At 36.1% G+C, this 24,339-nt stretch overlaps 1 pseudogene; it reads right to left on the minus strand.

Moving 5' to 3' along the window:
- Window positions 1-7,936: 7,936 nt before the first annotated feature.
- LOC116080289 lies at window positions 7,937-8,384 on the minus strand (annotated as a pseudogene).
- Window positions 8,385-24,339: the final 15,955 nt, after the last annotated feature.

Genomic DNA, 24,339 nt, shown 5'->3' on the forward strand with positions numbered 1-24,339 from the left:
GGGGGGGGCAGACAGATACACAGCATAGGTATATCAATTCTTGCTTTTTATCACCTCATTCTCTAATTCTGTCTCTTTGTATCTCTCTTTGTCTCTGTCCCCTCCTCTCCCCTCTCTCTCTCTCCCTCTCTCCCCTCTCTCTCTCCTCTCTCTCTCTCTCTCTCTCTCTCTCTCTGTGTGTGTGTGTGTGTGTGTGTGTGTGTGTGTGTGTGTAACAGTCCAGTGTGTCTATAGAGGTCAGCTACAATTTGGGTGAGGTCAGTTCTCTCTTCTATCTTGTAAGTTCCAGGGATCAAATAGCTTTTATCGTTAATCCATTTTACTGACCTTGTACACCATAATAAAGAGAATTATAATGTGACTGACATACACTTAATATCTGCCTACAGGTCTCTTTCCCAACATATTCATAGAAGCCTTTGTAACACATCTGTCATCAAACTTAAGCCCCAACCAGTGACAGTTCAGTTTTAAAGCAAACCCTTTTGGTCACCACAGGGTAGGAAGCTCAGAGGCAATCGAAAAAATCCAAAAGGAAATCCACCCTTTGCTCATAACTTCTGAAAACATTGCTTAGAATCCAAGCTTTACACTCTCTGTGGCTTTTCTGGACAGACTTGGGATCATTGCATTGAGATATGAGGGACACATTCTCCTCTAGGAAGTAAAAGAAGCTTGGAATACACACACACACACACACACACATATACACATACACACTATTGTAAGCATAAATTATAGTTTTAATCTTCAAAGCAAAAGTATAAGGTAAAAATAAGCTTCAAATGTTTGCAGAAAGTAGGCTTATTTTAAAACAAATCTAGGTGTATGAATATGGAAATATTCTATAATATAATTACTCTATTTTCAGAAGTGATTGTAGCAATTGGAGATATGCCTTTATATATATCATAATGTGTAAAATTTCATAATACTTGCATTTGATTTTCATAAATTAAAAATGTATACAACCCTGCACTAGTTAATGAAAGGAACAGTTCTTTCTGAGAAATGCTTCTTTAGGCAATTTCTTCATTATTGAAACATCTAAAGTATATATAAATAAACTAAGATGGATTACAACATTATATAATTATATAATTATAGTTATAATTATATAATCCATGGGTATATATCAGTCACTTGTGAACATGCAGCCCATGAATATGTTAATTTTCAACCTATTCCTGTGAATAAAATCAGTTGAATATAATAGGTTTCTTTCAAAGCTTATGGGGGTTTTTGTCTTGTTTTGTTTTGTGGGGTTTTTTTGGAAGGGGGTTGGTGGTTTCAAGACAGGGTTTCTCTGTATAGCCCTGGCTGTCCTGGAACTCTCTCTGTAGATAAGGCTGGCCTCGAACTCAGAAATCCACCTGCCTCTGCTTCCCAAATGCTGGGATTAAATGCAGGCACCACCACTGCCTGGCTAAAGTTTACGTTTTATATTTACATTTTCACATTATTGATACCTGCTACACTTGTTTTTTACATGGAGAAGGACCCTTAACACCTGGTTTCTTCTTCAGACATTGCTTCTGTTGGATAAAGCCCTGGAAGAGATTAAGTTAGATCTCAACCACCACTCTCAAGGGAAAGAGGCTAAGACTAGGAAGCATGATTATGGATTATGATTTTTACAATATAAATGGTTGTTTTGCTGAGGTAGAATTCCAACAGGCCCCTCACACTACTTTACTGATTTCACAGACATATTTAAATTAATCTTCTGATTCCCAAGTCTCCATTTAGCCATATCCATGTAACATGTTATAGAAAAGACATAGGAATGGCTGTTTGTCACAGGATAATTAAGGCCAAGTTGTGCATAGCCTTGTAGATAATTGTAACTTTAAAAGTGAAATAATGAATAAGACAGACCTCAAGATGTCTTCATTTTGTTTTGAATATGAAACAAAGTGTAGCAATTTTTAAAATGTGGAAACCAACCTTCAGAAGCATCATGTGAGACACTTAGTCTTGGATTCATGAATTCATATAGGAATAGAACTATTCCTCACTATATATCACATTTCACTCAGATACATAATAGAGAAAGCAAGCTCTGTAGGAGTGTTTTGTTGTATATCCATAAAATAATGAAAACAAACAAAAGCAACAGTCTTAATGAATTTTTGATGTACCATTACTTAGACAAATCATGTATTTACCTTCTTATATTTGGGAGGTAAAAATACTATATAGTCATCTATAGAGACAGTTATTATTTGTGAACCCAAAAGATTTGTAGTTATTACAGTAAGGGAAATATTTTTGTGGAACCTAATAAATGTCACACCTTACATTATGGCTACCACATATCTTCTGATTTCTTCATGACAAGTATTGCCAAAGAGAGCTGGCAGCTTATGAAATGTTTAAGGAAGAAATATGGGGAAGCTATATAATAATGCAAGGTGTGTATCATTAGTCACATGACTTTTAGAAGAGATGCTCACCATCATCTAGGAAGACAGTGTGTTTGACAAAGAAGGCTCTGCTCAGTTGAGTGTTCACAAGATCTAATGAAGAGTAAGATCAAAGGCAATGATTTAGATACCTTGTTACACTAGACACTTCTGAATACATGTTCCATTTTCTAAGTGGAGCAATTGTTTAGTTCTCTGTGGTTTTGCCTAATTATATAAGTAGTGGACATTTTTGTGACAGATTCCTTTTCAAGTTTCATTTTGTCATGAACTTAGTCTTAAAATCTCATGTCTTTAATATTTTCTAATCTTTGATTCATTGTTAATCAATAAATAGACAAGACTGTATATAGATTATGTATTTTTTTTTACACTTGGAAATTTCAGGAAATGACTGAACCTTAGCAAGAAGGCAACCTATTGTGATTTGTATTATATAGCATTGTTGAGTGGAATTCAAAGGCAAAGGTATTATATTATTGCTTTAAAAACTTCACCTTGAAAAGGAAATCAAGATCTTCAATATGTTGGAATATTGAGGCTACAATATTACCAAGACTTTCATCTATCCTGTGTCCCCAACCGTAGCATGTTGTTAGAGAAATCATCTGAAAAATAATTAAAATCATCTAAAAGATAAGTTTTTAAGTCTACAACTAACCATTTCCAAAAAGGTTAAAATTTAGGGGCAGAGCGATAGCTCAGTGGGTCAAGAGAGCTGCGTCAAACATAGTGATCTCAGTTCCCTACTGGGTGTCACACTTAGACACAGAACACTAATGTTTAATAATTGTCTCATCAGCTCTAAAAGCATATCATGGCACGTGTGTGAAAAAACATATATCCGTCTGTATACACAAACAAATTAAAAAGAAATAAAATATCCTCAAGATTTTACAGGTAACTTTACATTTACACAAGTTTTGATAAAAGAAACTTTAAAAAAAGGAGGTCAGATGCCTTTATTAACCATGTTCAGGCAGGTAACGTACTATTTTGCCAGATTTGTATGTTTATATGTGTTCTTTCTTCCTCAGATCATAGAATAGCACTTATAATTTGCACACAATCTCCAAATCATTCTGAATAACTTTCCTCATTTCACAATTATTTTTAAAATCCACTCTATTATCTAGAAGAATAGTATTTGTTAAAAATGAATTTTATACACAATTATATCCATTTTATTTTAATTTTTTAAAAATTTTCTAGACAATTTATTTTGGTACCTTTTCCCAACTCTTCTGACTTCCTTCTCCTTTCCTTTTGTCTTTTAAAAAGGCAATAACAGCAACAATAACAAAGTAAAATCAAACAAAAGCACAAAAGGAACACACAAAAGACAAAATGGACAGACAGACAAAAACCATGGAGTCTCTTTGCATATAGCTTCTTGGTTAGGGGTGGGACTTTGTGCACTTCCAATTCCCTATGATAGGATTTGTCTGATGGTCAGGTTTGGTAAGCAAGTAACTTTACCTACTGAGCCACCTGAATGCCAGCAATAGAACCAGATACTACATAGTGCAGAGATCTAGAAACCAAACACTAATAGGATAAAAAAAATTAATAAAATGACTGCTAATGATAATCTGTTATACTTACGGATCAGTGCCTTATCTAGTCATCCTCAGGGAGGCTTTTCCCAGTAGCATATAGGAGGAGATGTGGAGATCCACAGCCAGACAGTATGTAGATAGAGAGAAAGCTAGAAAGAATCTAAATTGGAGGTTTCCATAAAATTCCTCCCCTCAGAGCCCAGGGAATCCTGAGAAACCATCAGGAAGATGAGGTGGAGAGATTATAAAAGCCAGAGAAGATAGAGGTTATCAGGTTATCAGGCCCTTTGAATCAAAGACACTGAAGCACTAAGCACAGAGCCTTCATGCGTCGGTACCACATCCTCTGTGTATGTATTACATCTATTAACTTAGTATTGTTATGGGACACTTGACTGGGGCTCTTACTCTTGTGCCTGCTCATGGGACTGTTTTCCTCTTGTCGGCTTGCTATGTCCAACTCTGATATGATAGTTTTGCTTCATCTTATTATATTTTATTTTGTCAAAAATATTTTCAATGTAGAGCTGAAAATCCACAAAGCAAAGTAAAAGAAATTTAGAAATTTAATTGAGAATGTATAGTCTTTTTCCAAAAACAGATTAGGAGTAACTCAATACCTATATAAACAATGAGCATTAACACTAAATGCTTGTATCAGATACACACACACACACATAGACACACAAAGAGAGAGACAGGACGAAGATAGATACAGACAGAAAGCAAAGTCAAAGTTGATTAAGCAGTTAAATATAGAATGTAAAATTATATAATCTTCTGAAAATTAATAGGAACTTGCACTAGTTGATTACTATCAGGTTTTAAAATCAAAATCTCAGTTTATCAACTAAAACACTGATAGATTATGTTATATTAAAATTCAAAGGTTTCATTCATCAGGAGATAATCTTTGGAGAAGGAACATGAATATCATTGACTGGGAAAAGTATTTTTGAAGCATGTGTTTGAATAAACAACACACTATCCTATATATCAATTTAATGAGTGGCCCAGACTTCTTAAGTAATCAAAGGGCAGAAGTTTTATGCAGTCATTATATTAGAAATTTCATGAGAAATAAAATAAAAATTGTTTATAGTCATGAAATTCACCTCATATGTCATTAAATATTGTTAAGTTCATCAATGACTATAATTAGGTGATGAGTAGTATGAAAACAACAGCAACAAGAATAACCCCAAACAAGGAAACAAACAAACAAAAATCCAAACACTAGCCCAAACAAATGCTGAGGAGTGGGAGGACGACAGGTCTGAGGAGTGGAAGGACGACAGGTCTGAGGAATGGAAGGACGACAGGTCTGAGGAGTGGGAGGACGACGGGTCTGAGGAGTGGGAGGACGACGGGTCTGAGGAGTGGGAGGACGACGGGTCTGAGGAGTGGGAGGACGACGGGTCTGAGGAGTGGGAGGACGACGGGTCTGAGGAGTGGGAGGACGACGGGTCTGAGGAGTGGGAGGACGACGGGTCTGAGGAGTGGGAGGACGACGGGTCTGAGGAGTGGGAGGACGACAGGTCTGAGGAGTGGGAGGACGACAGGTCCTTGTCGCCTTTTCACTCTCCTCCCTTTCTTTTTTGGTGTGAGTGCAAAGAGACACAACAAATTTGATGCCATGTGGCAAGTAACTGTGAAGTAAACTTAAACCTAGCAAAGAGAGAGAGGGAGAGAGAGAGAGAGAGAGAGAGAGAGAGAGAGAGAGAGAGAGAGAGAGAGAGAGAGAGAGAGAGAGAGGAGAGAGAGAGAGGGGGGAGAGAGAGAGGGAGAGAGAGAGAGAGACAGAGAGAGAGAGAGAGGGAGAGAGAGAGAGAGAGACAGAGAGGGGGAGAAAGAGAGAGAGAGACAGACAGAGACAGAGAGAGACAGAGACAGAGACAGAGAGACAGAGAGAGAGAGAGGAGAGAGAGAGAGAGGGAGAGAGAGAGAGAGAGAGGAGAGAGAGAGAGAGAGAAGATAGACTTCAATTCTTGAGTTCTTGACGAAAGATTGCCAAATTTATGTCCACATTGAAATCCACAAGAGACAAAAATTGTTTATAACAACTTTATTTGAAATTACCAAACTTGGAGGTAGCCAAGATAACCTTCAATAAGTTAATGAATAATGACATTAGAATGCCTCCGGTAATTTAATATTTAACAGTAAAAGCAATTATCTCTCCAGTTACAAAATGTAGAGAAGAACCTCAAATAGATATCGTCAATTAAAACAAAAAGTAAGCTTAGAAATAATTACTTATTAAATTATTAAGGAAGAGTTAATTGATTTTTATAATAGTCTGAATAAGGTCTTCAAAGATCGAAGATAAACATGCATATGGTCCTGTGATAGTAGATAGGTGACCACACTGTTCATATTATTATTGTTCACTATAATGGGTAAACTATAATGAAAACTGTAAAAATTGATCAACACTATGGACTTGTGAATTGTAACTAATTTTTGAGGACAAAAATAATAGGTCAGAATGTTGGACTTTTGGGAGTGGTTGAAATTTTTTGTGAAATTGTATCTTCAACTCATTATTTTATATTTAAAAGTAAATGTAGTAAAATCTATTATTATTTTCATGATCATGGTCATCATCATCATCATTAGTCAAAAACTTCCCAGGACAGCCAGGGCTATACAGAGAAACCCTGTCTCAAATAAAACAGGAAAAAAATAAATAAAAAAAAAGAACAACTTCCCAACACCTTCTGCTCCAGATAAATTTAGAACTATTCACTCTCTTCAGTGTCCAACAAAATTTGTTTTAAATAGCTCTTTCTAATCTCTTCTGAGATTAGGGAATCACATTTCCTACTTTGAAATCCTTTGCATATAATTAAATATAAATATTTCTAAAGCAGGCTGGTCACAACTGCTTTCCCTTGGCAATATCCTTACCAGAAATCACCAAGGCTTCTCTCATAGGTGTCCTCACACCTGTGAAACGTTTTAACATCACTGCATCCATATTGCTGCTTACACAGAATTTATCAGGAGATGATCTAGGCTCTTCTAACTTTATTGTCTTCTACCATAGAATAAATTTTATGTAGCAGACATCTCTTTTGTCCTGCTGTCAGTTCTTACTTTATAACAGTTTAATATTATTTAGTTAATATTCATTAATTAAATAATAATTAATATTTGCCAGTCACAGTGTTTGATATTTATTGAATAAATAATAGTATTCTATACACAAAGAAAATTAGTATCTCTTGAAGTAGTTAATAATTGACATTTAGAAGTGAAATGTTAACCTGAAATATTAGTGACCTGGTCACTTTTGGAAGTCTGAAAAAAATGTCATCTTAATTCCTGTTATTTCTTTGACCAATAAACACTATAATAACATTTGGAAAAATAAAACAAAAGAACTCCAAGCCATCTTGTCTCTAGAGAGAAATGAATTGTCTCCGAGACAATCACTTAATCTCTCTTAACGTAAATAGAAGGAAAAAATATTTACATCCATTCAGTAAAATATATTATGTTGAATGACTTTTTTTATAAAGATAATTTTACACAGGGTCTTGTATTCTGATTTTCAATTTGTATACTTTACAAATCACTTAATGTTTGTATCATTTCTCCTCACATTATTTAGGTTACTTCATCTACTGCACTTTCCTGTAAAAGGCATTTTTTTTTAAATCAGATAAAGGCTGTCTGAAGAGAAGTTTGATTGTAAGGTACAGGAATTTGACTTGAGCACTGAGTGATGGAGAGAGATGTATACCAAGCAATGAAGATGTATAATCTCTGCTAATAAAGGTATAATACTATGGATTATAAACATGACTGGGTATTTGCCTTCAGCTTGGAGTATGTTGAATTTTAAGGATAAATTAACAATATTAGTAAACAATTGTAAACATCAGGAGTAACCTTAAGTGTACAGCAAACTATTTGGTTATTCTTTTTTTTTTTTTTTTTTGGCAGTTTTCGTGATTTTTATTTAAGCACAAAGCATACACAAAAGCCATCTATTCTCTTTGATGTGTAGCCTGGCGTTGGGATTGGTGACTCTGATGGCCAGCTGTGCTGCTCTTTCTACGATGGCTTTTCGGTTCTTAGAGGACACATTGTGAGCAATCTCAGCACAGTGAGATTTGTTACACATCAGCAGCGCTTCCAGCTCCTTGACATTGTGGACCAGGAACTTCCGGAAGCCGCTAGGCAGCGTGGGCTTGGTTTTCTTGTTGCTCCCATAACCAATGTTGGGCATCAGGATCTGGCCCTTGACTCCTCTCCACACCCTGTTGTCAATGCCCCTGGGTTTCCGCCAGTTTCGCTTAATTTTCACATATCAGTCTGACTGGTGCCTGATGAACTTCTTGGTCCTCTTTTTGACGATCTTGGGCTTCACCAGAGGTCTGAGGGCAGCCATGATGCCGCAAAACAGATGGCCGGTTATTCTTAAATGTAATAGAATTCATTATTTTGGAGGGACTCTCTATTATGTCAAGTACCATGAATAAAATACATTTTTAAATAGGTAAATTAATAACAAGCCACATAATCATTTAATTAGCTGTAAACAAACATTTATAGCAACATTTAACTACGTATACCATATAATATATTAACTTGATATAACAATCCCTACCAAAATAATACATAATAGAAAAATGTTCACTAGTTATCTGTGTTACCTCACAGTTCTGTCACTCTATACCAAAACTAATTTAAGTTGATTTGTTTTGAGATTAAAAATATTCATTGATGAAACAAATGGCCCATCATACATACTAGCATCAAATTTTCCAGGGTAAAATCTTGCTATTAATTTAAATCTTCACAGTGGAATGAGGGCCTTGGTGGTCTGATGAACATTGCAAGTCATTCAATACCTCACAAAGACTATTGTAGAACGTGGTGACAAGTTAGCATGGCAATGCTCACTAACATTAAGCTTGTAGGCTCCAATGGTGAAATTATACTTTGTTTCTGATATCAAGCTGTAACCTGTAAATTGCTGGCTAAAGGAAAGTTGTATTGTGGTCTTCATGTACTTTCAGATATTCCCTGTTCCAAAAATACAGCAAACAACTCAATAAGATCCAGAAGGGCCCTGATTAATGTGACTCTTCTTACTTAAGTTGTCTATATAATTAGACTGTTTTGAATCATAACTCAAGCCAGAAATGATATTGATTACCTCTAATCCTTATAGTCAGAAGACATTGACAACATGATCACTAGTACCAAGCTATACTGTGGTTCTAAGCAAGATTCTACTTAACAAACAAACAAAGAACAAATAAAACCTCTCAAAATAAATTAGAATTTAGAAAGTTGTAGATACATCCTGAAAGTTTCCATGCCATAGGCTAAATGATTAAAATTTAAAATGCTAAATGCAATAACTTTTTATAGTGCTGTGAAAGTATTTATAAATTCATTATCAATGACATCTTCCTAAAAGTAATCTGGTGGTTTGAACTAGAGATCATCAATGAGTGAGTGTAGGGGTGAAAAGAAATAAAATGTTTTCGTATGTTCAAATATAACCTCCATATTTCTCTGCCCTTTAGTTTTCAGGATCTCAAACATTACCACCTCCAACTTATCTCAGGGGCATCTTCTTGTTGTTCTCCTTGGCTTCTCAAAAGCCTCTTGCAACTGGGCATTTGCTTGCCCATATTACTCACTGTGGATTTCTCTTCCTTGCCAACACTCATTCTCTTGGCATTCAAATTTAGTATGGAGCTCTAGATTCTTTCTCCAACTTTAAATCACTTCCATACCCACATATCCAGCTATTTCACCCAATTGTCTTAGAATGAATTAATCTTCTATTCCTTTTATATAGTGTATTCCTTTTATATAGGTCTAACAGCAAAAATGTATACAGATACTAAACACCCCATTGATCCATTCACCATTACATGTATATGTATGTGTAGGTGCTTATGTATGTGTGTATGTGTTTATGTGAGTATGTGTGTATGTGTATAGATATACTGACTTGGCTCAGGTTATTCTTTTATGATAGATACACAAATAAAGATGGAAATATTGAAAGCAGGAAGTTTTTGAATAAGCAGAGACTGTGCCAAGAAAGTTTATTAAGAAGTACAGCATTATTTCTTAAAAGAAATGAAGGGGAAAATAGGACACAATCAGTAAAGTCAGCAGAAACCTAATCAAGCAGTGTTGCACACACACACACACACACACACACACACACACACACACACACACAATACAGGGTATCTCAAGTCCATCACAGACTGTGCACATAGTGACCTTGGATCTATTAACCACAGCCCTTTGCTGGGAAGAGTTGGAGCTTGTAGGATCTGAATTTTAGCTTCCCAAGGCTCTAGCTCCAGGTTACTTTGCAACTTACTTTTTCCCCACATCAGGGCCTCTGGGGAAAGCCTCGGACTCCCATGTCAAATCTTTTGTGTATATCCTAACAAGTAGTACCGTTAAGAATTTTTGTAGTTCTTCTTTTAACTTTTGGAGAATTCTCCACACTGGTTTCATAATGACTCTACCATTTTGAAATTCTCATTAACAGTAAATAAGAGCTCTCATTTCCATCTAACTTTACTAACTCTCATGGGTAGCAGTTTTCTTGATTTTATCAACTCTTGGGAGTCACATTTATTTATATTATGTAAAATATATTATATATAGTTATATAATATGTACAATTTATATTATATGCAAACACATATATGAATAGACCAATTAAATTGCTTTGTAAAATGAAAGTGAAGATGAGGATTTTGTAATTTTAAGTAACAAGCTAAACAAACTATGCAGTGGAAAGTATACTAATGAGCTATAACTTGATTAAAAATTAAAGTTTGATATACTCTCTAGGATTCAAAACATGAGAACTGAAGATACATGATCGAATTCAAGTCCATCCTGGGTTGTATATCAAAACCTTATCCAATAATGAATATAAATTTAAAATGAGGTTCAAGCAGAGGCTCACTACATGAGAATATTTGCTGTACAGGCACCCATGAGAAAAGTGGGCATGGGCAGCTCTGGCCTATAACTCCAGCAGTGGGGTCCAGATGCACAGTAAGATCAATGTGGTTTGCTGATTCAGTAAGAGATCCTTGCTCAAAAGAATAAAGTGAAAAAAAAAAAGAATAAAATAGAGTGTTACATGAAATTGGTCATATATTGAAAATCACATGTGTATATAAAATATGACTTCCAAGACAGACATCTTAGCATGATATTAATGCATATCAGAGTGCTGTTCTAACATTTTATTTCCAATTTTAGAAAAGACAAAAATGGTTATAAAGTATCATTCAGTTTTGTTCTACATCTTGTTTTGCAGTCTCTTCCTTTCCTCTAACTCTAGAATTCTAGGAATTTTACAGGCTTCTTGGAGTAGCAGGTTGCCAGAGTAAGTTGAATATTCAAGTCCTTTGGAATGCTTTTATTGGGTGGATATCCATCTGCTTCATAACTTCACACTATATAGTGCAGTAGATTATGTCCCTGAAATAATCACTCTATAAATATTGGATGTGACCAATATATTAATGTTATAGGACAGAGGATCATTTTCAGTTAATACTTGTATGTGGTAAAGAAGCTTCATTGTGTGCCTTTAGGTATACAATTATTCTATCAGGACTCAGCTAAAGGACTAGTCAACTAAGAATTGGATTGACTTGTCATCTTTGTCAGTTTCAGTTGGCTGTAACTGCAAGCTTCTCTGTAGGATTGTCAGTGTGGCTTGAATGTTATAAAGAGGATACCAGGAAAAGTTGTTTTAAATATCTTGTTTCTGGAGTTATCACCATGTGTCCTGTCAGAAGCCATTGATAGTTTTTATTTATTTTTTTCTAGGATATTTTGTTTATTTACATTTCAAATGTTTTCCCCTTTCTAGGTATCCCCTTTGGAAACCCTCTATCCCATCTACCCCTGCCTCTATGAAGATGCTTCCTCAATCACCCATTCCCATCCTCCCACCCTGGCATTCTCCTACACTGGGGAATTGAACACACTCAGGCCTAAGGGCTTCTCCTACCACTGATGTCCAACAAAACCATCTTCTGCCACATATGTGGCCAGAGCCATTGGCCAATCAATCCATGTATATTCTTTGGTTGGTGGTCTAGTCCCAGTGAGCTCCAGGGTGTCTGGCTTGTTGACACTGTTGCTCCCTCCATGGGGATGCAACCACCCTCAGCTCCTTCAGTCCCTTCTCCAACTCCTCCATTGTGAACTCCATGGTAAGTCCAATGGTTGGCTGCAAACATCCTCTGCTGTATTTGTCAGGCTCTGGCATAGCCTCTCAGGAGACAGCCATATCAGGCTTCTATTAGGAAGCACTTCCTGGCATCCACAATATGTCCGGGTTTGGTGGCTTTATATAGGAATAGATCCCCAGGTAGGGCAGTCTTTGGATGGCCTATCCTTTAGTCTTTGCTCCACACTTTGTCTCCATTTTTGCTCCTGTCAGTGTTTTGTTCACCCTTCTAAAAAGCACTAAAACATTCACATTTTGGTCTTCCTTCTTCTTATGGTCTGTGAATTGAATCTTGGGTATTCTGAACTTTTGCACTAATATTCACTCATCAGTGAATACATACATTGTTTATTCCTTTGTTATGAGTCACCTCACTCAGGATGACATTCTTAAGTTCCATGCATTTGACTACGAATTTCATGAAGTCATTGTTTTTAATGGCTGAATAGTACTACATTGTGTGAATGAACTACATTTTCTATATCCATTCCTCCGATGAGGGACATCTGGGTTGCTTTCAGCTTCTGGCTATTATAAATATGGCTGCTATGAACATAGTGGAGCATATGTCCTTATTATATGTTGGAGCATCTTTGGATATATGCTAAGGAGTAGTATAGCTGAGTCCTCAAGTAGTACTATGTCTAATTTTCTGAGGAACTGCCACACTGATTTCCAAAGTGGAAATTCAGCTTGCAATTCTACCAACAATGGGGGAGTGTTCCACTTTCTCCATATCCTCACCAGCATCTGCTGTCACCTGAGTTTTTGATCTTAGCCATTCTGAATGGTATGAGGTGGAATCTCAGGGTTGTTTTGATTTGCATTTCCCTGATGACTAAGGATGTTGAACATTTCTTTAGGTGCTTCTCGGCCATTGGGTTTTCATCAGTTGAGAATTCTTTGTTTAGCTCTGTTTCCCATTTTTTAATAGGGTTACTTGGTTCTCTGGAGTATAACTTCTTGAGTTCTTTGTATACGTTAGATATTAGCCCTCTATCGGATGTAGGATTGGTAGAGATCTTTTCCCAATCTGTTGGTTGCCATTTTGTCCTATTGGCAGTATCCTTTGTCTTACAGAAGCTTTGCAATTTTATGAGATCCCATTTGTCAATACTTGGTCTTAGAGCATAAGCCATTGGTGTTCTGTTCAGGAAATTTTCCCCTGTGCCCAGGTGTTCAAGACTTTTCCCCACTTTCTCTTCTATTAAATTCAGTGTATCTGGTTTTATATGGAGGTTCTTGATCCACTAGGACTTGAGCTTTGTACAGGGAGATAAGAATGGATCAATTTGTATTCTTATACATAAACAAATTCAAAGAAAGAAACCACATGATTATTTCATTAGATGCTGAATAAGCATTTGGTAGTGTTTATTAAAAGATTCCTTTAAGATGCTTTTTAGAGTATCTTTCTTTCACTTATTCTAAAGAAATATATCATGTATTTTTTATATAAGAGAGACAGATACACACAAAGAGAGTGGGAGAGAGAGACAGAGAGAGAGAGAGAAAGAGACAGAGACAGAGAGAGACAGAGAGTCAGAGAGAATCAAACTCAAGTTATTTTGGACATAGCTTTCCATGTTCTGGGAATTATAACTACAGATGTTATATTATAGATATAGAAGTAGAAACAGATACTGTTTATGTAGTATAGTTGGATGGTTAGGTAGGGTGCTAAAGGAAAAAGAGCCTACAAAGCACATTCATGTTTGGTCATATTTGGTCATAGCAAAGGATTTGATTTTAAAGAGTTCAATGGTGACATGGCACAATTATACTTTTAGATATGAAAATGATCAAGTGTGACAAAATAAGGCAATAATGAGAAACAATGGTAAATAATGGAATTATAAAAGAGAATAAAAGCTGGCTTCAAAATTGTATACTAGTTAAGACACTATTTCAGTATTTCATTTAGAAGGTATGAATCAAATGATATAACACATTCATCATGCACATAGTACATAGTACAAGGTAATTTAGTATCCAGACCACACTAAAAGTTTAGTAAGAGAGAATAAATACTAAGTTTTCCTGGAAAACTCAAACAGCTTCATTATTTTAAACCACAATTTCTGTTCTTTAAAGAAATGTTAAATTTTTTCTCTATTGTATATTTATTATTTATTTTTCACATTCTTAAATTTACTGCAGTTACTAAAGATAATTATATTTATATATTTATATATGCAATTATTAACTGTAATTTCTCAAGGATTACATTAAATTCTGCTCAAAAAGCCTAGAGAATGGAATTGGCTTCTAATATGGTATTTTATTTGACTGTTGTAAGTATTCTCCTAATAAGTGGTAAGAAGAGTTACTGGACCATGTAATTTACAAGGAACATATGGAAAGGACGGCAAGGCACTCAGTGGGTAAGAGTGCTTGCTGCACAAACTGACAACTTGGTTTTGATCCTCAAGGAACAGATGTTGGCAAAGAGGGAACAAACTCCTTCTAGCTTTTCTCTGACCTCTACACATTTGCAATATTAGTTGAGGACTTCCCTGTTCCTGTCAGAAACTAAGCTGAAGTCTTGTTGTCAAGAGAATCAGAGAAATTCATAATCAAAATATTCTCATGGAATATAGGTGTGAGTGTAGAATCTGATGTAAATTAGGCCTATTTGACAATTCAAATAATCATAAAGACATAGTAAATGCTATAGATATGAATACAGAAAACCCCTAAATGATATATATGCATTTGTAAATTATTTATTTGAGAGTTCTGTAGCACTAAAATGGAATTTTCTAATTTCATCCTATATGAAGAATTCCACAGCTCTACAAATATCTGTTAGATTTTCAGTGTAAATCTTTATAAACATCCAAAAGAATGAGCAGTATGGGAATTTAAAAACCACAAGAAAGTGTCAGTCTGAAGAGATGATTGAGATTGGTTTTCCTTTTCTGTTTACTTAGAAAGAAAAATGAAAGAAGCATAATCACAAAAAAATATTTTAAAAAGGAAAACAAAATTATAACAACTGTAGGGAGACAATAATGGGGAAGGCAGTACATCAGGGTACCTGCTGGCACATTTGAAAGAGAAAGAAAAACATAGACAAAGGGTGAGGCAGAAGATTAGTAAATTAGAAAATCCACATAGGAGGTAAATTCTCCTTCACCACAATTGCTTCATGTCACAGTTACTGAATGAAGTAATTGAGCTCAGTATAATACTAGATGAAGAAATGATTAGTCAGTCTGGGAGACTCAATAGTTACACAATGGGTCATACTCCACATGAAGAGAGACTTGCATGGGCCTTTGAAACTTTCCCAACCTCTTACTATAACTTGACCAGTTTGAATGAAGAATGTCCTCCACATCCTCATATTTTTTCAGCAGCTGGTTATAGTTAGGAAGCCTATGATACCTTTAAGAGGCAGTATCTGGCAGATATGCAAAGTGACCCTCCAGTTTCACGAGTCTGTCCTTAATGCAAAAATATTTCTTAATATATATACATATATATGCATATGTGTATATAGATGTATATAGGTGTATATATACATGTATATATATATATATATATGGTTTATGTCTTTCTTTCTGTTTATCAAGAACTGATATTTCAAGAATTATGATCTAAAATAAATCATTTTTTATTTAAATAAAAGATATTAAAACTCTTCAAACAAACAAACAAAACAAAACAAAATGCAACCAAACAAAAAAATAGCCCAGGGCCAGATTAAATCAGAGCAGAATTATATTCCACAAAAGAGAAATGGAAGGAACATCATCTCCATATTCTTTTATATAGCCAATACTAGCAAATACAAGACACAACTGATAAAAATGAAAAGAGCAACTGACTGTGGGATGCTCAGCTTCGGCGGATACATCTACAACTCAAATCCATATGAAAGGCTTGGGGAACATTGTAGAAGAGGTGATGGAAAGATTTTTTAAGAGCTAGAGAACCAAGATGTTGGCTTTTTAAAAAAGTGTCATTTATTTATTTTATTATTATTTTTTATTAATCATTTCATTTGTTTACATCTCAAAGGACATCCCCCTTCCTGATTACCCCTCCACAACCCCTACATTCCACTTGCCCTCTCCCCAACACCTTTTGCCTAATGAGGATGCTCCCCCACCCACCTATCCACTCCCACGACTCCAGAAAGTGTCATTTATGTAAAACATCAAAGCTCCTTCCATGCAATCTCAATACTATAGTTGCCTGAACAAGATTGTTACAAACACAACACCAGTTGACACATCAATGTAGATATTGGAAATCTCACAAGACCATATCCCTAGATGAAGAACAATGGGCAAATAAGGCATGCTGAGAGAGAGCACCAGTCTTCATTAGGGATCAGACTAAACATATATAGACAGGAACAACACTAAACAAAAGCTTTTATTTATATAATCTCTCTCTCTCTCTCTCTCTCTCTCTCTGTGTGTGTGTGTGTGTGTGTGTGTGTGTGTGTGTGTGTGTGTGTAGAGTCAAGAGATACAATACAGGGACACATTTCTAAAACCCCAGAAAAACAGCCAATGTCCTAAATGGAGAAAAATTTAAAAATGGTTTAATTTAAATCAGAAACAAGACAAAGATTTTTCTTACTACCCCTCTTCTGTTCAGCATATATGGCATATTTTAGCTGGCACAACAAGTCAAGTAGAACAGATGAAGTAGATACAAATAGGGAAGGAAGAAGTCAAAGTACCTTGATTTCCATGTGATACTATTCTATACATAAAGGACCCTAATGACTCTACCAGATATTTTCTACAACTGACAAACATAATTAGCAAATTAACATGAACAAAATTAACATGAAAAAGTTAGTGGCTTTCCAATACACAAATATATACCGAGAGAGAAATCAGGGGAAAACGTCCTTCACAAACCCTCCAAAACAGCTTGGAAATAAACATAACCAAGGAGGTAAAAGTCTCGCACATGGCAAATTCTATGAAACTGAAGAAAGAAAATGAAGTCTTTCCATACTCATGACTAGGCAGCATTAATAGTATAACAATAGGTATTGTACTAAAAACAATGGAAAGATTTAATGTAATTCCCATCAAAATTTTAACTCAATTCTTCACAGATATTGAGAAAAAAATTGAGTTTTTTATGGAAACACAAAAAAACATAACACAAAATATCCAAAGTAATCCTAAATTAAAACAAAAAATGTTTGGAGGTATCATCATCGTAGGTTTCAGGTTATGCTATAAAGACATAGTAATAAAACGAAATCATGGTTCTAACATAAAAGTGCTGATGTTGATCTTTGAAATAAAACTGAGGACTCAGATATAATTCTCTACTCCTAATCTTGCATATTTTTAGAAAAAAGTTGATAATAACACTGGAGAAATGACATCTTCAATAAATGGTATTGGTCAAACTGTAAAGCTACACATAGAAGGATGGAACAAACTGAAAATCTCTCACATACTACAAAAGTCGACTCCAAACAGATGAAGAATTTCAACCAAAGACCTGCGTACTGCTCTGCATCTGATGGAAGTGAGAACAAGGATTTCATTTAAACTTAGTGGCGAAGAAAAGAACCTTCTGAAGATAGGCATCAAGACGAACAATTAATTAATAGGTCTTTTGTACTTCCGTACTTGAAAGGATATAGTGATTAAAGTGAAGAAGCATCCTACAGAAAAAGGAAAAAATCTACTTAAAAATTATGTATCTACCTAAACAGGGAGTTCTTTAAATATTTACTACAAATGAATGATATATTGGGTATTTGTTATTGGGTTGTTATTCTGTTTCTTTGTTTTGGGCTTTTTTTGTTTTGTTTTGTTGTGTTTCTGGTTTGTTGTTTGTTTTTGGTTTGGGTTTTGTTGTTGTTTTGTTTTGTTTTTGTCAATTTGACACAAACTATAGGCTTCTGGGAAGCAAGAATCTCAGTCAAGAGAATGTCACCATTGGAATAATCAACTCTGTAGTGGCATTTTCTTGATTACTGCAGGGATACACCCTGCCTACATCGGACAGGTGGGGCAGTCTCTGGATGGTCATTCCTTCAGTCTCTGCTCCACACTTTGCCTCTGTAACTCCTTCCATGGGTATTTTCTTCTCCTCCTTTATCTTGGTCTTCCTCCTTCTTGAGTTTCATGTGGTCTGTGAATTGTATCTTGGGTATTCTGAACTTCTGGCCTAATATACACTTATCTGTGAGTGTATACCATGTGTGTTCTTTTGAGCTTAGATGACCTCACACAGGATGATATTTTCTAGGTCCATCCATTTGCCTACTAATTTCATGAATTCATTGTTTTTAATAGCTCAGTAGTAGTCCATTGTGTAAATGTACCACATTTTCTGTATCCATTCCTCTGTTGAGGGACATCTGGGTTCTTTCCAGTTTCTGGCTATTATAAATAAGGCTGCTATGAACATAGTGGAGCATCTGCCCTTATTACATGTTGGAGCATCTTCTGGGTATATGCCCAGAGGTGGTATAACTGGGTCCTCAGGTAGTACTATGTCGACTTTTCTGAGGAACTGCCAAATTGATTTCCAGAGTAGTTGAACCAGCTTGCAATCCCATCAGCAATGGAAGAGTGTTCCTCTATCGAATATAGGATTGGTAAAGATCTTTTCCCAATTTATTGGCTGCCGTTTTGTCCTATTGACAGTGTCTTTTGCCTTGAAGAAGCTTTGTGATTTTATGAGGTCCCATTTGTCAATTCTTGGTCTTAGAGCATAAGCTATTGGTGTTCTGTTCCGGAACTTTCCCCGTGCCCATGTGTTCAAGGCCCTCCCCCACTTTCTCTTCTTAGTTTCAATGTATCTGGTTTTAAGTGGAGGTCCTTGATACATTTGAACTTGAGTTTTGTACAAGGAGATAAGAATGGGTGGATTTGCATTCTTCTACATACTAACTGACAGTTAAGCCAGCACTATTTGTTGAAAATGCTGTATTTTTTCCAGTGGATGGTTTTAGTTCTATTGTCAAACAAAGATCAAGTGACCATAGGTGTGTGAATTAATTTCTGGGTCTTCAGTTCTATTCCATTGATCTTCCTGCTTGTCTCTGTACCAATACCATGTGGTATTTATCACAATAGCTCTGTAGTACAGCTTGAGGTCAGGATGATGATTCCACCAGAAGTTCTTTTATTGTTGAGGATAGTTTTAACTATCCTAGGTTTTATGTTTCCAGATGAATTTATGAATTATTATTTCTAACTCTTTGAAGAATTGAGTTGGAGTTTTGATGTAGATTTCATTGAATCTGTATATTGCTTTCAGCAAGATGGTCATTTTTACTATATTAATCCTGCCAATCCATGAGCATGGGAGATCTTCCCATCTTCTGAGATCTTCTTTGATTTCTGTTTCAGAGACTTGAAGTTCTTGTCATACAAATCTTTCACTTGCTTAGAGTCACACCAAGTTATTTTTATATTATTTGTGACTATTGTGAAGGGTGTTGTTTCCCTAATTTCTTTCTTAGCCCGTTTATCTTTTGTGTTGAGAAAGCCAATGATTTATTTGAGTTAATTGTATATCCAGCTACTTTGCTGAAGTTGTTTATCAGGTTTAGGAGTTCTCTTGTGGAATTTTTGGGGTCACTTAAATATACTATCATAGCATATGTAAATAATCTTGATTTCTGTTAGTAAGATTCTTGAGTTTGCCTTTCACCTTCTGGTTATCTCTGGTATTAGATGTTCTTGCTGTCTCTGGCTACAGCTTGTTTCTCCTGTAGGTCTGTTAGCCTGTGTCAGCACTCCTGAGACTAGCTCTCTCCTGGCAGAACGTGTGTACATAGTGCTCTGGGACAGCCCAAGCTCTGGTTGCTAATGGTGACCAGAAGGATCCTGTCCTAGTTGCTACACTGTTCTTGAACCCAGTGTGCTCCTTGCAGCCCTGCTCCAGACAGTTATTAGAAATAAAGTAGCTCTCACCTCTGAGCCTGGGAGTGAAAACACTCCTGAGAGAACAGGTCTTTCCTGGGGGAACCCATGCAGGCTGTGGATCAGTCTCAGCACAGGGGTACAGATGGCAGACCGGAAGCTCTCCATCACTCTTGAGCACATTATCAAAGGATTCTATACCCTACTTCAAAGACACCTGCTTATCTGTTTTTCCTGGTGCTCTATTTTCAATTACCTTTACCAAAAGGTGAATGAATAATAAAAACATTATAATTATATATTTATTTCAAGCTTTCCAAATATTACAGTCATATATGAAAAAGTAGTTGAGATGGAGTTAGCTTATAACAGCATAACAATGAGAGTAGATATTCTAGTGTGACAAAGTGTCAAGTGCTAGAAACAAGTTACTTCATTTGATCTTATTGGTTAGTGGAGGCTCATATACTCCCAAATGCTATGGGCTACTGACAATGCAACTAGTTACCTTCTAGAACTTTACAGTAATATTCTAACGTTATAGATACCATATATTTTAGTTAACGAACATGGACAAATCAAGGTGTTTATGGCCTAGAAATTTCATCTTTACTGGCTATCATTCATAGTACTGGCAGATTCTATGAAAGCTACCAGAAGAGAAAAGCAAACACCAATTTTACCAAGCTGTGAACTCTGAGAGCTACAATAAAAACCTTCTTTGAAATGTTATAGGAATGTTATGGGAATAACCAACCACATCCTGATTTGTTTTAAGGTTCACTCTGCAAGATAAAACACATACATGACATTATTACTGGGGCCAAGAACCTGTGGCTAGACCCTAGGCCTTGGGGAGAACTCACTACCGTTATTCTGCTGCATGGACATATTATTAAACCAACTTCTGATGACTTAGCATTATATATACAGATTAATGCATCTTCCAGTCATCAGTGAAGCTTATCTTTGTAGTAAATGGTGGTTACTACATAGACCCAAAACTGGTCAAGATGCAGGGAATGATATGTAGAATTCTCAGCACTAAGTGTATTATCTGTATCACATTACTTCCTTCCAAGGCTCGGGGACAATTTTGAATAAAGAGATGGAAGGAGCCATGTGAGCCCCTATGTGACAGTATGCCTTAAACCAAAGCAAACTTAATCCAGAGAAAAATCCCAGTATCAAAAGCAGATGGAAGCACACATTCTTAGCCTTAGCTCAGGAGCTATTGGCAATGGACAGGTACTCAGACTGGGATCACGGTGTGGTTCCTGCTAGACAATCTATAATCCAGGGGAAGGCCATTTGTACAGGAATATCTGGAACTTAGTTGATTGAAATAAGAAAGGATACAAAGTTAGTTTTAAGGAATAAGAGGTATTTATGCTTTCTGGGAGGGGTGTACAGAAGCAAAGCATATTGTACTATACCCTCCAATAAATAATAAAAATATGTTTATGTATGAGTTGACATTGCTTTAAGGATAAATTACAAGTGGCCCACAGTAAATAAAAGGGAATGTAACCAATCAGTAGGGGAATTCCTACTGTATCCACAATGAACTGTTATCTACCTAGAATGACTCAGGAAAAACTGATAAAAATGGAGTTATTTTTGAAGACATGAGAAAAGGGAGCACTTTTAATCTGCAGGTGAAAATACCAGTTAATATGAGCATCATGAGAAACAGCGCAAAAGCTCCTCCAAAAGGTAGTGAGTTGATATAATGAAGCAATGCAAAGAAAATTGAAATTAAATTGACATCTGAGTTCCTATGTTTATTTCATGATCCTTCATAAAATGCCAGCTATAAAATTAAACTAGACATCCATTGGTAGATAAATAAAGTAAATAAAGTGAACACACATACAAAGCAATGTTATTGTAGAATGTTCTTCAGTCAAAAAAAATAAAGTGTTGTTGCTTATAGTAACATGGTTTGATCTGGAGGGCATTATATGAAGTGGAAAGAGTCAAGAACAGAAACTATCTTACGTTATTAAACATAAATAGAAGTTAAAACTGTCCCCCCTTCCAAAAAACAAAAAGTTTACAGAAGGAGGGTTGGCAGATCCTGGGACAGATGTTGAGAAATTAATCACCAAAAACCCAAACAACTCAATCAAAAACTGTGGTATAGAACCAAACAGAGAAATCACAACAGAGGAATCTTGAATGTCTGAGAAGCACTTAAAGAAATTTTCAAAGTCCTTAGTGATCAGAGAAATACAAATCAAAATGACACTGGGATTCTACCTATCATCAATCAGAATGGCTAAGATCAAAAACTCAGGTGACAACACATGTTGGTGAGGCTGTGGAGAAAGAGGAAGATTCCTCCATTGCTGGTGGGATTGCAAACTGGTACAATCACTCAAGAAATCAATCTGGAGTTTCCTCAGAAAATTGGAAATAGATCTACCTGAAGATTCAACTATACCACTCTTGGACATATACCTAAAAGATGCCCAACTATGCCATAGGGGCACATGTTCCACTATGTTCATAGCAGCTATATCTATGATAGCCAGAAGCTGGAAGCAACCCAGCTGTCCCACAACAGAAGAATGGATACAGAAAATGTGGTCCATTTACACAATGAAATACTATTCAGCTATTAATAACAAGAACATCATGAGTTTCACAGGCAAATGGATGGAAGTAGAAAATATCCTGAGTGAGGTAACTTAGACCCAAAATGGTAGGCATGGTATGTACTCACTAATAAGTGGATATTAGCCAAAAGAAGTACAGAAAACCCAGGATACAGTCCACAGAACTCAAAAAGGTTAATGACCCAAGTGAGGATGCCCCAATCTCACTTGGGAGGATGAAGAAAGCAATCATAGGAGAAAGAAGGGAGGGAGGATTCTGGGTGGGAAAGAGGACAGGGAAGGGAAGAGGGGAACATGATCAAGCCCTGAGAGCCTGCAGAAAGAATGGAAACAGGCAACCTGAGGAGGTAGAAGATGGGAGTGGGGGAGCCCTCCAGAAAGTACCAGAGACTGGGGAGGTAAGATACTTTCAGGACTCAAAGGGAGGGACCTTAGATACAATGTCCTATAGTGGGGAGAGGGAACTAGGAGAGCCTACCTCCAGCAGAAAGTGGAGGAATGGGGTTGCCATCCCACAGTCAAAAACTCGGACCCATAATTGTTCCTTCCTGAAAGAACTAACAAGCAGCTGAAAAGTCAGATGCAGATATTTGCACCCAACCAATGGACAGAAGCTGGTGACCCCTGCGACCCCTGCAGTTGAATTAGGGAAAAGATTTAAGAAGCTGAAAGGGAGAGCAACCCTATATGAGGACCAGCAGTCTCAATTAACCTGTATCTCTGAGATCTCTCAGACACTGGACCACCAACCAGGCAGCATACATCAGCTGATATGAGGCCCCCAACACACATATAATAGAGGAGTGCTGGGTCTGGGTTCAGTCAGAGATAATGCACCTAACCCTCCTTGGAGACTCCATGGAGTAGGGAGGTCTAGTGGGGTAGGAATTGAAATGGGGTTGGGTTTGGAGACATCCTCATGGAGATGGGGGAGGGAAGAGGGGGTATGGGATGTGGAACAGTAAGAGGGTGGACCTGGAGGGGGATAAAATCTGGACTGTAAAAAAAAAATGAAATTAAATAAAAAAAAGAAAAGAAAAAAAAGGAAAAGAAGATGCCTAGTTAGTTGAGGACTGCAACTACACAAAAGCAAAGTCACTTTGTGTTGTTTTCTTGCTTTTGTTAGATTGTTTGTTGTTTGGTTAGCTTTGGTTTTGTTGATAGTATTATGCTAAATAATCCTGGCTGTCCAAAACCTGATTATCTGTTTGCCTCAGATTTTATGTCAGCATTATAAGCATGTACTACTATTTCTGGCTAAAAAATAATAACTTCTAATCTTGATAGCATGAAAGGATAAATATGGTTTATACCAACTACATCGATATCCCAAATTACAGGAAGAGAGCATTTTAAATACTTTTACCACAACCAAAAAAACCAGATATGTACCTGAGGTGTAGATATACTAATTGCCCTGATCTATTCATTATGCATATATCTGTATTAGAGAGTCATATCACAATCTTTACATATGTAGAAACTTTATATGTTGATAAATATAAATACATATTTAAAACAACAACACATTTGGCTAATTATGTTGGTTAATTTAATTAGCATATTACAGGTTTACATTATACATGCTATTTGTTTTGACTTTCTAGGCTAACTTTTTTT

The sequence above is a fragment of the Mastomys coucha genome, unplaced genomic scaffold (genome assembly GCF_008632895.1).
Source record: "Mastomys coucha isolate ucsf_1 unplaced genomic scaffold, UCSF_Mcou_1 pScaffold6, whole genome shotgun sequence".
NCBI lineage: Eukaryota > Metazoa > Chordata > Mammalia > Rodentia > Muridae > Mastomys > Mastomys coucha.